Source organism: Humulus lupulus, chromosome X, assembly GCF_963169125.1.
Source record: "Humulus lupulus chromosome X, drHumLupu1.1, whole genome shotgun sequence".
NCBI classification, from domain to species: Eukaryota; Viridiplantae; Streptophyta; class Magnoliopsida; order Rosales; family Cannabaceae; genus Humulus; species Humulus lupulus.
This window is the reverse complement of record NC_084802.1, coordinates 232602078-232619931: the sequence shown is the minus strand read 5'-3', so window position 1 is coordinate 232619931 and position 17854 is coordinate 232602078.

The window sequence follows — 17854 nt, the reverse complement described above, 5'->3', positions numbered from 1 at the left end:
CTAGCGATGAACAGGACCGGGGGTTGGGGCGCACTCAGAGAGCTACGCCGAAACACCCCCAACTTCCTGACAAGCCCTTCGCAGGATATTCCGCGACCACTGTGAGCTTTGCTTCGCAAGCTCTAGCTCCGGGTCCTGCAAGGCGAAAGGTGGCAAGATCCGCGACCGCTGTAAGCTTTGCTTCGCAAGCTTTAGCTCCCGGTCTCATAAAGTAAAGCATGGAAAGATCCGCGACCGCTGTAAGCTTTGCTTCGCAAGCTCCAGCTCCAGGTCCTGCAAGGCGAAATATGGCAAGATCCGCGACCGCTGTAAGCTTTGCTGCGCAGGCTTCAGCTCCGAATCTAAAAAATAACGCATGGCGAGTCCCTCGACCACTACAAGCTTCGCTTCACAAGCTGACACCTGACTTTGCCCCCTGCCACTCACTGGCTCAATATTTTGGAAATAGGCGAGTAGCCCATACTCCCTCAAAGATTCGGTGGTCACAAGTCCTTCCACCTTCAGCTCTTCCTCCTAGAGCCCCTCGTAGAATTTTGACCTCCTTATCATCTCCGCACAGCGAGGTGTCCGCGGGACGACTTCTGCAAAATCCAAATACAAGTGTTAGAGATCCTCCCGAAAGGCAAACCAAACGTAAAGAAACAAAGTTAAAAAGGAGAGGAAGGAGCACTTACCAGGGACTTTGAAGTCCAAAGATAGGGCTGGCACCCTCTTCAATGGGAAGCCAGTCGTCAGGAACCAGTACTCCCGGAGATCTGGAACCCTCGCGGTATGACAGGTGGGACACATCACGTCTGGGTACCTCTCCAGCCTATAAAACCCCACCTTGTCTGGATGACCTCTCATGGGTTGAGACTTCAGCCCATAGAAGTATAGCACCTCCTCCGGGGTAGGGGCCTCCAGGTCCCGGGACTTGCAAAAGATGTACCACCCCGCTAGGAGCTTGTAGCTGGGGGGAATCAACTGGAAGGGGGCAATCCCCGCCTTCACACAGAAATTGGCAAAATAACTTCTTAGGGGCAAATGCGCCCCACACACTATGTGTGCCCAGCTCCAGGCACCAAAACCCTCGTGACTCTGACTAGCAGACTCACCCAGCACCGACAGACGGTGCCACATCAGGCCTGGGATGTTCTTCAGGCCTGCCTCTGAGGAGTACAGCTCCAGCATGCCGTAGTTCCTGAACAGGTTCGACTTCTGGTCCATCTCCCAGATTGAACTATTGATAGTCGGTGGGCTAGCCGCGACCACTTTAGTTTTTCCTTTCCCCTTTCCGCCAGCGACAGGGGAACCTTGCTCCTGGGCAGATTCAGCCTCTACCGCAGCAATGATTTGTTCCTTTGAGGTGTTCGTCACTGAACAAAAGAAACAAAGAAGAAAACACTCTAAGCAGTCATCACCCTTGTCATACCCTAACGGTATCAAAGGCGTCGGGGAGACCCTCCCCGAAAACTGCTTGGAGAGGCTCCCACCGAGCTTGCCGAGGGGTTGGCACCATGCCACCCGAAGGACAGCAAGGAACCAAACTCAAACTCCGAGCCTAAGCCCGCCAAGAGAAGTGTTTTTCCAGAGGAGGACACCCTAAAGGCGCTCACGCTTATGCCCTAAAACAGCAAACCAGAACAGCACAAGCAAGACGAGGAACGACTTTCCAAACGCAAATCGTCAAAGCATGCAAAGAGATTACTTATTGACTCACATCAGTCACATGCCTATCAAAGCCCTATTCACGCATGCATAAAGATGACACCGGCAGAGAACTCAACCCTAACAACTACCAACAATCTGAGGTTTAGAAGGAAAAAGCAAAGTAAAAATACTTACTGGTATTCGGGTATTTGAAGATTGAGGGAGTAACCGGGTCACTGCACCGCGCGAACACGAGAAGTATAGGCTGCAAAGACAAGGCAACGCTTCAGACTTAGAGCTTCGGCGAACAAACCTACGGTCAAGTCGAAAGAAAAGTTTCAGGATTCGTTACCAAAAGAAGTGGCGAATTCGCAGGAAAGGAAGCTTGAAAGCTTGAGAGTTCGAAGATTTGGGAATCTGAAAATCTGAAAGCTTGAGAATTTGAAAGCGTAAAGAGGAAGAAGGGTTCGTTCCCTCATTTTTATAGCAGGAACGAAGTCATTTCGAATTCCACAAATGGACGGTCCCGATCTTCCCATACCGCATGCATCAGATCCGATGGCTGGGGGTAAAGGGCCGGTCCTATTTATGACTCCTCGGATGGGAATAAAGTATTTATTTCCCATCATTGTACTGTCTCGGGCCCAGCGTACCATTAAATACCGTCAAATCACTACTCAGACGCCTGACGCACGCGAACTTAGCCAATCGCCTCACGCACACGTCTCGGTCGCAGAACCATTCCCTGCATGACGCGTGGCCCTCGCCATACTTGAGTACTTGAGTTCAAACAGAAGAAATTTCCTTCTTTTTTCGTACTAACACTCAGACAGGAGAAAAGGAACCCTTCCAGGAACACAGGAGGTGACCCCTCGTCTAATCTAGGGATCTGAATACCCGGAGGACTGTACAAGCTCCCGGACCTCTCAAGTTCCATGACCTTGGGGGGTAAATGTTATCCAGATTTCCGGATAGCGTTTAGATGGGTAGCCTTCGGGAAGCAGAATTATCAAAGTCTTCCCCGGAGGGTGACCCGGGCTCGCGGATGGACAGAAAGGCTTCGCTTCTCCCGTTTAGTGCAAGCACACTCCTTCAAGCAACCGCGACCCGGAAGCTCGTCAGTTCTCCCGGACTCCCGAAGGGATATCCCTCGGGGAAGGTCCTTCCAGGAGAAACTCTACAGGTTACCTTCGCGGATACGATTCCGTGCTTCGCACGGAATAAGACCAAGTGGTCGAGTCACGGAGGAGGCATAGTTGGAATGATACTCACCTGACACAGGATCCCGCCTGACATGCCTGACAGGTCAAGGCCGCACACATCCCAGCACGCCTAAAGGTGCCTTTTCGCCTACTGTTCCGCTGACCGCCTGGAAAAGACGGCTGCCTTTTGGCAACTCCCATACTTTCATGTAATTATACCCACATAGAGCCTTGTAGCCATGCTACTAGAGTAATTGTATCCCCTATTTATGGCTGGTGTAATTAAGACTCAGGGAGACAGAGTAAAACCCTAATAAAAAACCCTAGCTATAAAGACCCCCTCATTTTACGATAGAGGGGATGGCCAACAAATTACATAGCAAGAACTCTGCTGAAATCTCTCTAACTGGATCTTCTCCAAGAGAACTCGAGAGAAACACTGTGAGGTTGTGAGGTTCTTGTACACCAGCTGTTTAACTGTAATTCTCTACAAGTATAATAACATTGACTCGTGGACTAGGGCTCGTTAACGCCTGAACCACGTAAAAACCTGTTTGTTTATTTACATTTCTGCACTTCTACAGTTCTTATCTTTTTACTATTCTGTTCGTATTCGTTTCCGAAAAACTCGGTAAACAGTTACACTTAGAGAGAATGTGTTGATTATGAAGAAACATTTTCTCTTGTGGCCATGCTCAAATCCATTCGTATCCTCTTATCCATAGCGGCTGCCAATGATTATGAGATATGGCAAATGGATGTCGAGATAGAACTTCTGAATGGCTATCTTGATGAAAGTATCTATATGGTACAACCAGAAGGGTTCATAAAGAAAGGGGAAGAACAAAAGGTGTGCAAGTTGCTGAAATCCATTTATGGATTAAAGCAAGCATCTAGATCATGGAATATCACTTTTGATGAAATAATTAAAGAATATGGCTTCGAACAGAATGTCGACGAAGCATGTGTGTATAAATACATCAAATGAAAAGTGGTGGTTTTCTTAGTTCTTTACGTTGATGACATTTTGCTCATTGGGAATAATGTTAAGACATTGTCAAACGTAAAGAAATGGTTAGCTGAAAAGTTTCAAATGAAAGATTTGGGCGAGGTGAGCTATGTTCTGGGGATCCAAATCCTAAGGGATAGGAAGAACAAGCTCTTGGCACTTTCTCAGGCTAAAGGTGCTTGAAAGATTCTCTATGGAGAATTCCAAGAAAGGTCAATTGCCGACTAGACATGGAATTTTTCTCGCCAAGGAAAAATGTCCCAAGACACCTCAGGAGGAAGAGAATATGAGAAAGTATCCCTATGCTTTAGCAGTTGGGAGTCTGATGTATGCTATGTTGTGTTCTAGGCCCGACATATGTTATGCAGTTGGGATTGTAAGTCATTATCAATCAAATCCTGGTTTGGAACATTGGATTGCAGTAAAGAACATTCTCAAGTATCTTAGGAGAATGAGAGACTATATGCTGGTTTATTCATGGGGTGAGCTAAACCCAACTGGATACACTGATTCTGATGTCCAATCAGACAAAGACAATAAAAAATCGACATCTGGGTTAGTGTTCACTCTTGGTGGAGGAGTTGTGGTCTGGAGAAGCATTAAGCAATCCAGCATATCTGATTAAACCATGGAAGCCGAATACATAGCGGCCTATGAAGCACCTAAGGAAGCAGTTTGGTTGAGGAAGTTCTACACTGATTTGGAAGTTGTTCTAGATATGGATAAGCCACTAATCCTGTACTGTGACAATAGTGGAGCAATAGCTAATTCCAAAGAACCTAGAAGCCACAAGAGAGGGAAGCATATAGAAAGGAAATACCATCTGGTAAGAGACATTGTACACCGAGGTAATGTGACTGTTATGAAGATAGCATCAGAATAGAACCTGGCTGACCCATTAACCAAGACACTTCTTGCAAAGTCGTTCATGGGTCACATGTGTAATATGGGATTAAGGGAAATGTCTCATTTGCTTTGAGGGCAAGTGGGAGATTGTTAGGAATAATGCCCTAAAAGCATGCAAATACATTTTATTGGTTTTAAATAAAAGTACAATTTTATTATATTTGAATGTTATAATTGTTGTTTGAATTAATTACATATTAATATCAAGAAAATTCCCTATTCATTCATGAGAGTGTGATCCTGTATTAGTATGAGAGAATTAAGCCCATATATAATGAATAAAATAGTCAGTAACATATTAAAGTAAGGAATATTAATGAATGGTTACTAGTACGGTTTGCTAAGTATACGAGATGCAAGTAATCTAGATTCAGATTACTGAGGTGGATAGACATCTTAGTAAAGGCGATGTATATAATAGAGATTATATATGACATGACCGATGAGAATTAATTATCTTTATAAACTTGTCGTTTGACGTAAAGATTTAATTCTTGTCATAATAGATGATCATTTGTAGATCAGTCTAAATCTTGAGTAGTCATGAATTTATGTTTATTGGATCTTTTGATTCACTCGTTAATGTCTCTTAGAATAACGAGGATAATGAATTTTGTTTTACAGATTCAATATCATGGATGGCTAGGAACATGAATTGCAATATTGGAATCCATGCTTTCCTAACGGGTCGGATATTGGTCCCTTAAGGGATTCTGGAACTGAATAGTTATTGATCTCAAATCTACAATTAGATTATAGATTAATTATTCGCTAGTGAATTAATGGTACTTAAGGATCAAGAGGTAATTAGAAGGGTAAAACGGTAATTTTGACCAGTTCTAATTAACGAACCAATAATGGAGGACAGAACTACATATATTGATTATATCAATGGACTACTAGAGAAAACTCTATAAATATAATTCTATAAATACTTAGAGTGCAATTCCATATTTATAGTTGAGTAATCATGGAATTAATAAATAAAATTATTAGATTAAAGAGTTTAATTAATAATTTGGTTTATTGGAGCTTCGTATTATAGGTCCACGGTCCCGAAATCGCATATGTCCTACACTATCAAGGGTAAGGATGTCAAAAGAAAGATTTGTTAAGAGAAATGACTAAGTTGCAAAGGAATTAATTTTCCAAGGCAAGGAAATAATTATTTGATAATTATGGGTATTAATTGTGAATTAATTAATTATTTAACTATACAGTTTTTATTTTGAAAAACTATATGTTAAAATTAATATTAATCTTGTTTGGATTAATATAAAGAAAGAATATAATAAATATCTTATTTATAATATGATATTTATTTATTTAATTTAAAACTGATATTTTAAGATAAAGTTAATTTTAAATTAACTTATATTTATGTTGGAATAAATATCTTGTCTTAAATGTTGATTAAATAAACAAATGAGAAAATTAGGGCAACCCTAATAGGGCTGCGCGACACACACTGTACAATGTGTGTCACCTAGCATCAGGGTTTTATCCCTGAGATTTGAATTTTGAATTTCAAATAAATTTGTTTAATCAGTTATTTAATTATTCTTTTCAAATATGATTTAAATAGATAATTAAATGAAAATATCTAATCATTTTAATTTGAATTATATTTTAATTAAATTAAGATTATTTAATTAGATTAAAATCATATTCAGAGAATGATGGTTAATTAGACTCTCTCTCTAAAACGATAGTTTTCTCTAAGCCTGAAAACTATTCTAAATCTTCTCTCTCAAAACTCTCTAGATCTCATGTGTTGAGTACATCTAGGGAGCCACATAAATCAACCTTTTGAATCCTGCGTGCCCACACACGTCCTTGTGTGTTTGAGGATTGGTCTGGAAGATCAGGGTGTGAGATCTCAGAACATTGGATAGGAAGATCATTGATTTATACAAAAAGACTCAAGGACACTTGATAGGCTACAAGAGGTAATCCCTGATCTATTTATATGTGATTTAATATTTACATATGTATATGATCCTGACTGGTATTAATATTTATTAAAATGGGTCCATATATTCTGCTGCGTACCTTTGATTTGATCATTTAATACCAACAAATCTACTGAGTTCTTTGTGCTTGTGGTTCTGATCGCGGCATAGGTGGATTCGCTGGTGTGTTTTGTCTCTGTGAATTTGTGCTAGCTCGCCCTATTGGGTTGTTGTGAACATTCCTTGGAATTTATGCGAAAGGCATGGAGCTGGGGGTTGCACTTCTGACCGATCGACTAACATGGGGATGATGGTTCCTATGATGATTAGTAGGCTGAGCACTCTGCTTATTTCACTCTGAAGGTATAGAGCTCGGAGTTGCGGTTTTGACATAACAACTAGGATTGGATCGACTATTCTTGTGGGACCTATGGGACCCACTTTGCCTCTTTCTGCATTAGCATTGGTTACAATATGGGGTAACCGAGCCATGACCTCCTCGATCTGTCTGTTAGCCTGAGCGAGATGATTCGTTAATTGGGCATTCTCCATTTCGATGGTTGTTAGATATCTTGGATTAGGATTTGGTGGGAGTGACGCTGAACTCCCAGCATCGTCTTAGCCCACCTGTTGCTTTCTAGGACGTTGTTGAACGTCTGGGCCTTTTTCAGTGGGAACGACCGTATGCTGCACCTCTTGCCCACCAGGATGCTCCATTTCATTGTCGTGCATTGATCGACTAACCACCATGATGAATGTTGAATGAAATTTGTAAAGGATTAAACACTAATGAGCTCTCAACGAAAGCACCAAACTGTTGTTGCGGCTTTTTGCCAACAGTAGATTAAGAATTCAAATAAGAAAGATATTAGTGCTATTTTTCTAAACCGTAATGAACTATATGAACAACTTCTCACACTTACAATTTTACGTGGTTCAGTGGTTAAAATTCACCTAGTCCATGAGACAATAGTATTACTCTCTCACAATTTCTGTAGTACAAAAAGCAGTCCTTTTTCCCGTCCATTATCCCTGATATTTATAGTGGAATTTCTTGGACAGGTTTGGGTAACCGTGTGCATAAATATGGTAAGCATTTACTCAAGATAATTCCCATTTACATAGGGATATGATTGCTATGGAAATTACTCCCATTAGAGTTTGGATCGATTCTCTTGAGGTCCCCCTGGTATGATGGGTATGTGGAGGGTCATATCGAGTAAAATGCTCGAGCCAGAGCTTAGGCCACAACATAGGCCGTAGTCCACAATGAACGGAATCGTGGCATTGTGGAAGATATATAGAAGGACTCTGAGAAGGCTCCCGAGGAAGACAAAGATGGTGACTTTGTCACAGAGATACTAGTTCGATATAGCAGTCAGGATACACAATATTTTGACATTATTTTGAGATAGCATTGCTTAGGGCAGACCAAGGAGGAGACCATAAACCCATAGTTAGGTTAACTACATAAATTTCTTTCATTTATGAACAAATTGAGCTGGGCTAATATTTCTGGGGTGTATAGTTAAGACTAACTAAATGAAAGTGTAACTGTGTTTGGATTTTAATGAATGTGTTTGGGGTGATATTGTGCATAGTTTGTTTTGTTAGCCATTACACTTCGCATTGGTCTTCAACCAAATGTTTTCCTGATAATATATGAGTATACTATTATGAATAGGTTTGTCTGAAGTAACTCGTTGTAGTTGCTATTATTGCTTGAGTTAGTCCTAAAAATATTGCCTATTTAATAGTAGTTTTATTCTTCTATAGATTTTACTGGCTCGAATCATCCGAGCAATAGGATTAGCGGGAATTGGACTTAGGCCTCAAGCTGAACAACCAAGGAAGGAGCAAGCTCATGTACCCGTCCAAGCCTCAGGAGTTGTGGAAAAAAATTATGGAAATGCGTCGAATGATGGAAGGTTAGGTGGTTCAAACAAAACAAGGTCAAAAAAGATAAGAGGATGCGTAAGCTCGTTAAACACGAATGATCGAAGCACCACTTCAATGACTTTAGTTAGTACCGGATAACTTCCATAATAACCCTGGTTAACTTGTGGTTGAAGAACAAGACCAGGAGCTACCACAAGAGGTTTGGCAACTAAGTGCACTAGTCATGGTGCCTGACGCTACTCGTGTGAAGCCTATCTCAGGGAGATTTGGTAAGAAAAATCCTCCAAATTCTGAGGGGATCGCTGACCCATTGGTAGCTGAAGAATGGATCAATATGTTGGAGACGATTTTAGACTTCATTGAAATCACCAAGAAGGAGAAAGTGACACGCAGAGTCTATATGCTTAGATAAGACGCTAGAATTTGGTGGGATGTGGTAAAGAAAGTTTGTGCGTGGTTGAGATGCAATGGACATAATTCTTAACTCTATTCAAATCTAAGTATTATAATAGAGTAATAATCGAAGCAAGGATCATTGAATGTCCCGGAGTATGTGAGGAAGTTTAATCGGTTAGCTAGATTCGCATCAGATCTAGTAAGTACTGGAGCAAACAAGATATGGAAATTTATGAAAGGACTTCGGGGAGACATAGTAAAGTTGTTGTAGACACTGAGAAGACTGGCCGAGAGTCATATGTTGAGGCGATAGAACGAGCTATTCGCTGGGAGTCATGGGGTAGAATGGAGAAAAGAGAAATACTGAAATCAGACGAAATAAAGTAGAATACTAACAACTTGGGAAAGTTTCAATTTAGTTAAAATAGACTAGTAAGGAGATTAACTCCTAGGTTTAACCATAACCCAGGAAATAGAGTAAACAAGGTTGCTCAAAGTTAGCTAATAGTGGTAATAATAAGAGGAAATGAGGCATTGTTAACCAGGGATGAGCTAATCCCAACAAGAAGGATAGGCATGATTATAAGTATTGGTCTACAATGAATGCAATCAATGACACCAGTGTGAGTGAATTTTTGTAAGAAATAACTGCTTTGATTGCAAGAAATTGAAACACTTTGCTAAGGAATGCCTGAACCTATACCTAATATTTGTGGCATGTCCTTACTTTCGGGAGAGGATATGGTGGTACAGTTTTGGGTTAGAGCTGTACCAGAAAGGCTAGATGGTCGTGAACGTACATTTGTAGATCTGTTAGTATTAAGCCCAGATGAGTACGACATAATATTTGGCATGGATTAGTTAACCAAATATGGGGCAGTTATCAATTGCAAGCACAGAAGAGTAATCTTCACTCCAGCAAGAGAGCAACCGTTCGTATTCAAAGGAACACCAAGGGAAAAGAGATGGGCATTGATCTCTGCATTAAAGGCGAGGAAATTTTTTTAATGAAGAATGTTTTGGCTATCTAGTGTGAGTAGTGGATAAGGACAAGGAGACAAAGCTACAACCGACGAATTTACCGGTGGTGTGCAATTTCACCGAGGTATATCCCAAGGACCTTCTAGTAACACAGCCAAATCGGGAAATCATGTTTGAAATAAAGCTAATTTTGGGAACAACACCGATTTTGAAGGCACCATATCGAATGGCACCAACCGAGCTAAAGGAATTGCAGACGCAATTACAAGAGCTGTTGGAAAAGAATCATAAAATAGAGTCATTCCTTGTGGGGAGCCTCGGTCTTGTTCGGGAAGAAAAATGCCAACTCCAAGAGAATGTGCATCGATTATTGGGAGTTGAATAAGGTCACAATCAAGAACTGATACCCACTACTGAGAATCAACGACCTGTTTGATTAGTTACTGTAACGACCTAAATTTGCTAATAAGGCTTGGAGCCTTGATTAGTGTGCCTGGAGGGCAATAATTGTTATATCGCATTAATTTATGTGAATTTAATAAATATGTGATTAGTATGCATGTTTAGGTGAAATAAATATGCATGTGGACCTCGTTTGTATGATAGGGGTAAATTGGTAATTTTAGCCCGCTGTGGGCATCTATGTGATAATTGTTTAATGTGATTTGTACCACGCGAGGGTGGTGTTATTATTGTGATGCACGTGCCGAGACGGTCCTAGAGAGCTAGTTAACTTAATTGTCACAACGGGGTTTTTATACCCGGCTCGGAGGGAGCCTAGGGGTATTTTGGGGATTTTGTAATTGGGTTCTTGTGAGTTAATGGTAATTGGCGATATGGTAATTTGTGTTACTGTTAGTAACTGTTGAGAGTAACAAGTTTGGTTGAAAGAAGTGGTAGAATTGCAAGAAAGTAGGAATGACAAAAAGGCCCTTGAGGTTTAGCTAGAAAGGGAAATTTAAGGAAGGGTAAGATGGTCATTTGGCTGGGAATTAGATATGTTGCAGCTGGGTACAAGGGGTACACGGTTTGGGCATTGGGTCATATGATGGTTTTGATAAAAATTGAAGAGAAGAAAAGCTAGAGGAAAAAGCTAGGGCAAGAAGAAGAAGAAGAGGTGTAGATGGAGCTGAAATTTTGAGGCTTAGGAGAAGAAGCAAGGGAGCTTAGGGTTGGATTCTTCATTCAAGGTAAGGATTCTATGTGCACTTAAGGCTTGTTTCTGTTTTGGTTTGAGGAATTTAAAGCTTGAGTTAAGTTTTTTAAAGTTTTGGGTTGAGTTGCTGAAATTAGAAATCAAAGGGTGGATTTTTGGGTGTGATTGTGTTTTGATCTTGATACTAGTGTTTATGGGTTGTTAGATGGTTCATTTGAAGTTTTAAATTGATTTTGGGGTTTAGGTAATTGTTTGGGATGATTTGGAGGGGTTTTAGCTCGGGAAAAATGCAAGAGAAAACCCAGAAATCTGGGTTCGCGTAGGAGCCCCGCGGCCCTGTTCTTGGGCGCCGCGGTGCGAGGTTGCATCAGGTTTTGGGACTAGCCGCTGGGCGCCGCGGCCCTTGAGGGGAGTGCCGCGGCCCTAGGCCAATTTTGACAGCCAAAAATTGGGTTTTTAGGGCTTTTGCCCGGGGACTCGGGGGATGGTTCCTAGGTATTGTTTTAAGGAATTAGAGGTCCCGAGAGTGCGGGATTGGTCCCGGGAAGTGGTTTTGGGTTGGTTAGTATTAAAAAGTGTTTTATGTGTGTTGTGACTAGGATTTCGGAGAGGCTCGTGTTAGAGGACCGTGCTTGTGGCCTTGGTGCATCGGAAAGCTCGGGATACAGGTAAGAAAACTGTAGCACCCGAGAATAGGGCATGGGCCCATAGTGTTATTACAGGGCATGGCCCTAGATTGTATTATGTGCTAATGTATAACCTTAAATGAATTATTATATGTTTGAATGATTATTTCGAAATGTATTATATGTGTGATTATAGTGCAATGAACGGCTAAGGCCGAGAACGGCAATGGAGCCGAGAACGGTGAAAGGCCGAGAACGGCAGTGAGGCCGGAAGTAACACTTAGCACATGGGATGCTTACAGTCAGGGTAGGACCCAATGGATACATGAGATATCCTTACAGTTAGAACCGAGACCCCAGGCTTTGGTAAGGCTTCTGGGGCGGCATGGCCGTGTTTGCTTAGTCTGATGGATGACCTGTTTATCTGTGGACTGTCTGATATGTTAACTGTATAATTTGCATATGTTATGAACTGTATGAGTTTTCTTGCTGGGCTTCGGCTCACGGGTGCTCTGTGTTGCAGGTAAGGACAAAGATTGAGTCAACCAGCCATGAGTACGGAGAGCGTGAAGCGACGCGTACATGTTTGGCCTGCCCGACTGCTTTGGTTGGGGGTTTATTCGAGAAATGGCTGTAATAATCTGTGATTTTACTAATTAATCAACTGTAAACTTATTTTAAGTTGCAAATAGTTTTCAAACCTTATTTTGGGATCCCAAATGTTAAATACTGGAAGTTTTCAATGAAACAACGCATTTTTAAAGATTACAGCCTTAACTTTTGCTTAGTCACACTTTTGTTTTAAAAACCTCGGTTAGCGAGTTCTTTGCACAAAGTTTTGTTTTAAAACTCACTTAGTAACGACTCTAAGGTAGTAGGGCGTTACAGTTACAAGCGACATCAGTATTTTCGAAGATAGATTTGCGATCAGGTAGGGATGTAAATGGGGCGGGTCTGCCCCGCCCCGCTTCCGCCCCGCCCCGATTAATTTCTTGGAGCGGGGCGGGTCACCCCGCCCCGACTTAATCGGGGTGGGTCTGCCTCGCCCCATTTGCCCCATTTAACTTTTTTTTTTTAAGAAACATTAAATTATAATTTTAGAATTTTCCCCAAGGCTAAATATTATTTTTTATTGTAATCTTTATATTTTACACTTGGTATCAACTACACCATCAAATATTATATTTTGTTTTTTTATTTTAAAATTTACAAAATAAATACAAGAATAAGGATGAATGATATAAAACACATTTTTCAATATTTATAATTCTTTCTAGTCTATATAGAATTAAAAATATTATAAACCACATATAAAATGTCAGTTTTACGTACTATGTATATAAGTAGCATGAGAGAATTGAGTTAGAGTATACAAAAAAAAAAAAATTGAGGCGGGGCGGCCCCACCCTGAATTCCGCCCCGTTTTTACTGGGGCAAAGATGCCCCGTCGGGTCGGGGCCACGCTGCGCCCCACCCTGCCGCCCCATTTTGCCATGCTTACGATTAGGGTATCAACTTAAGGTGAAAGAGTCAGACATACAAAAAACAAATTTTCGAACGTGTTATGATCACTACGAGTTTGTAGTAATGCCCTTTGTACTCACGAATGCACCTGCATCCTTTATGGACCTTATGAACCGAGTGTTCAGTGAGTTTATGGATATGTATGTTATCATTTTTATAGATGATATCCTCATATACTAAAGGAATCAGAAAGCACGCTGCACATCAACAGATGGTTCTTCAGCAGTTGAAAGAGCATAAACTATATGCCAAATGTTTGAAATGTGAATTTTTGCTAGAAGAGGTGTGTTTCCTAGGCCACATAATGTTCGGAGAAGAAATATCAGTGGATCCCGCAAATATTGAGGCGGTGTGTCAGTGGAAACCACCAAAGAATGCTCAGGAAGTAAGATTTTTTCTCAGATTGGCAGGATATTATAGGCGGTTTGTTGAGGGTTTTTCTAAAATAGCCATGCCTATGACTGCTCTTACACGTAAGAACGCTAATTCGAATGGACCAAGAAATGTGAGAAGAGCATTCAGGAGCTAAAAACAAGGTTAACCACCGCCCTAGTGCTGGATATGCCCAATGGAACAGAGGGATACACAATTTATAGTGACATGTTAGGTCAAGGATTGGGTGTAGTGTTGATGCATCACGAGAAAGTGATCACGTATGCGTCTTGATAACTGAAGAATTATGAGAAGAATTACCTGACACACGATTTAGAGTTTGTTGCGATGGTGTTCACATTAAAGATCTGGAGACATTACCTATATGGAGTTCATTATGATATTTACACTGATCACAAGAGCCTGAAATATTTCTTCACTCAGAAGGAGTTGAACATGAGGCAGCAATGGTGGCTTGAGTTGTTCAACAATTACGATTGTGGTATCCTATATCATCCAAGAAAGTCCAATAAGGTGGTGGATGCCTTGAGCTGACAATCGATGGACTACGTGATGATGATGCAAGAAACTCTAACAGGAATTACAAACTAACATCTCCGTATTGGATTTAGAGATAGTAGTCTATAAATTGACGATTCTCTCGGTACAACATACCATCATGGAGGCAATTCAAGGAGGGCAACATGCCTATCCATGGATACAAAGACTGGTGTGTGCGACATTGAAGGAAGTGCGACCAGAATTCCATATCTTCGATGATGGGGTGTTAGGTTTAAGGGCATGATTTGTGTTCCAGAGGACGATAAGATTAAGAAACAAATCTTTTACGAGGCAAATAATGCCTCTTATGCCATGCACCCAAGCACCATAAAGATGTACCATGATTTGAAGAAGTACTTCTGATGGTTAGGGATGAAAAGGGAAGTTGTGGAATATGTGGCGTACTGTTTGACCTACAAATAGACAAAGAACACCAACAAAGAACACCAACGACCAGCTCAGTTGCTACAACCTTTAGAAATTCCCGAGTGGAAATGGGAGATGGTGACAATGGATTTCATCACAGGTTTACCAACCACTCCAAAGGGGTAAGATACGATGTGGGTCATTGTCGACTGACTGATCAAGAAGCCCATTTCTTACCAATCAAGAAAACAGATTCTAATGACAAGTTGACGTGGTTATATATCTCAGAAATAGTGAGATTGCATGGAGTACTAGTATCACTAGCGTCTGACCGTGACAGACGTTTCACATCTGCAATCTAGAAGGAAATGCAAAAGGGACTGGGGACCCAACTAAAGTTTAGCACTGCGTTTCCCCCCAAAACAGATGGACAAAGTGAGCAGACCATCCAAATCCTAGGGGATATGCTGAGAGCGTGCATACTTGACTTCCAAGGGTCATGGAATGAAAAGCTCCCGTTAATAGAATTCGTGTACAACAATAGCTACCATAAATCGATCAAGATGGCACCATATGAGGCACTCTATGGGAGAAAATGTTGATCCCCAATCCATTGGCATGAAGTGGAGAAAGAAAATTCTTGGGATCTAATGAGGTCGATCAAGTTACTGAAGATATTAGAAAGATACGACAACAATTGCAGACTTTGGTTGATCGACAATGCAAGTATGCGGACTGGCGAAAAAGGTCGTTGGATTTTGAAGTAAGAGATAAGGTGTTGTTGAAAAGTAGCGCTGCTCAAAGGGGCTATGTGTTTCGGTAGAAAGGGAAAGCTCAGCCCGTAGTATATCAGACCTTTTGACATACTAGAAAGAATCGAGGAAGTGGTATACCATTTAGCATTGCCACCTGCCTTATCTCTGGTGCATGACATATTTTATGTATCCATGTTGAGAAAATATATCAATGTCCCCAATCATGTACTCAACAAGGAGGAAGTAAGCGTGGATACAAAGCTCTGCTATGAGAAGAAGCCGATGGCGATCTTGGATCGAAAGGAGAAAGTGTTGAGAAACAAGTCCATACCCTTGGTAAAAGTGCAGTGGTATAACCATGGGATTGAACAGGAAACTTGGGAACCTGAATATAAGATTAAAGAGTTGTATCCTCACCTACTTTGAGTTCTAGGGACGAAACTTTTATAAAATGTAGGAATTGTAACGCCCCACGTTTTTGACACATGATAATAGAAATTCGGATTGGGATTTTATTCCCATAATATATATATCATACTAGGGTTTTATTATGATTTGAAAATCAAATTTCAAATTAAGATGTGACATTATTATGAACTTAATTGACTTTTGGTCAAACTAAGAATTTTGGTCCCAGACTGAAACAAAAACCTTACACAAGAAAAATCTCGGATAATAAATATTGAAAAATAAATAATTATGGGAAAAAATATTTACTTTGGGCATAGGAATATTAAGAACGCTATGAGAGAGTTTTAAATAAAATTCTTAGGAAAGAATCCTAATATGTATTTTGAGAGAAAATGCTTATTTGGCCTTTTATTGGGGTAAACAAATTAAAATGGTTTCCACAAATACTATAAGGGAACTTCGATGACATTTTGGGTGGCTATATTTACATTTTTATCATGTATTAATGGGCTTTAGGTTTATACCAGCCTTGGGCCTTATTTTTTGGCTCAATCGCCCCTTAAGTGGACTTTTAGGCATATTTCAAAAGACACTCATGCCAAAATGTGAGAATGCACTATAGTTTTGAGTTTTGAAGTTAATTGTTTAAATCAAAATGAGAAATTAAGGGATCATTAGGAAGTGGCTGAGTGTATTAGGCTAATCACATGTGACACTTGTTGAGCGTACGAAGCCACTCCACCCCAACCCACATCACATCATCCATCCTCTCACTTGGAAGCCACCCTACACTCCCCTCTCTCTTATTTCTTTCACTAAAGCTCTGAAAAATTCAAAGCACTCTCCTCTCTCTCCATCTCATTTTCATTGCTCTCTCTCTCTCTCTCCCTCTCTCTCTCTCTCTCTCTTGTTTCCTCAAGGAAACCTCCATGGAAGCTTGAGAAACCAAGTTTCAAGGTGAGTTCATGTACCCCTTCTTCTTGTTCTACTCTATGCCGAAGCCTAGGGCTCCATTTATGCATTATGATCTCTGAGTTTTAACTATTTTAATCCATGTTTTTAAGGTCTAGATGCTCAAGGCAACCACAAGTCTCTCAAGCTCACTTATAAGCTTGCATGCAACTTTGATCATGAAGGAGGTAACCCTCTAATTTCGAAATGTCTATTACTTCCCTTGTTTCCTTATCTTTCTTGGGTTATGACCTGACTTGGTGATGTTTTGGGAGAGGTTTAAAGATATTGGAGAATAGAGGAGAGGCCCGAAATCCTAGGAGGGACACACACAACCTAGAGCAACTAAAGTAAAACTCTAGTAAACTTTGGTTTACGTTTTGTACAAGCTTACAAAATTTGTTTTGTAGGATTGTGTTATGTTCTTCATTTGGCTTGTAATATTGTGTTTGTGATATATTTTTTATGCATGCATGGTGGTAGGGTTTGTTGTTAGCTTGTAATCCAAAGTTTCACCAAGTTGTATGATCTTATGCTTGTTGCCAAAGTTTTTGACTTGACTTCCAAAGGGTCAAGCACTTCCATAATGACTTAATTCATAAAAATAAACTATATAGGAAGAGTACATGAGTTTAGGCTTTTGAAATGCTAAATAATATTCTGTATGCTAAGAGTTATGCATGTTTTGTGAAACTTGTACAAATATTCTAAAATGTTGGCAAACGAGATTCACGAATTTCGGGCAATGTGTTGAGTAGGTAAATCAAAGTATTTTCGAATGAATTTTTGTGAAAATATTTATGTTATATCAAAGTTTAAATCTGGAAAGATTCTTGGAAGTATGATTAATATATTGAGTTATAAAATGTTAAAGTTGACTAGAAATCTGGAAAGAAAACATTTTTGGTCAGTTTGGCCCTCGCAACTTGGAAAAATGTTTGAGCATGCAAAACTAAATATTTTGGGCTTATTTTCAAATTAAACACTCTCTGTATATTGATAATCAAGCTAGCAAAGGTTCATAGAAAGATAAATAAAATGTTAGGAAATATATCCTAAAAAGTTAGAAGAAAATATAAGATTTTGAAATAAAACATTCTAGGCAGCCACCTTGGTGAATGTTTTTCACCAAGAAAAAAATATCTTTCTGGCTTAATT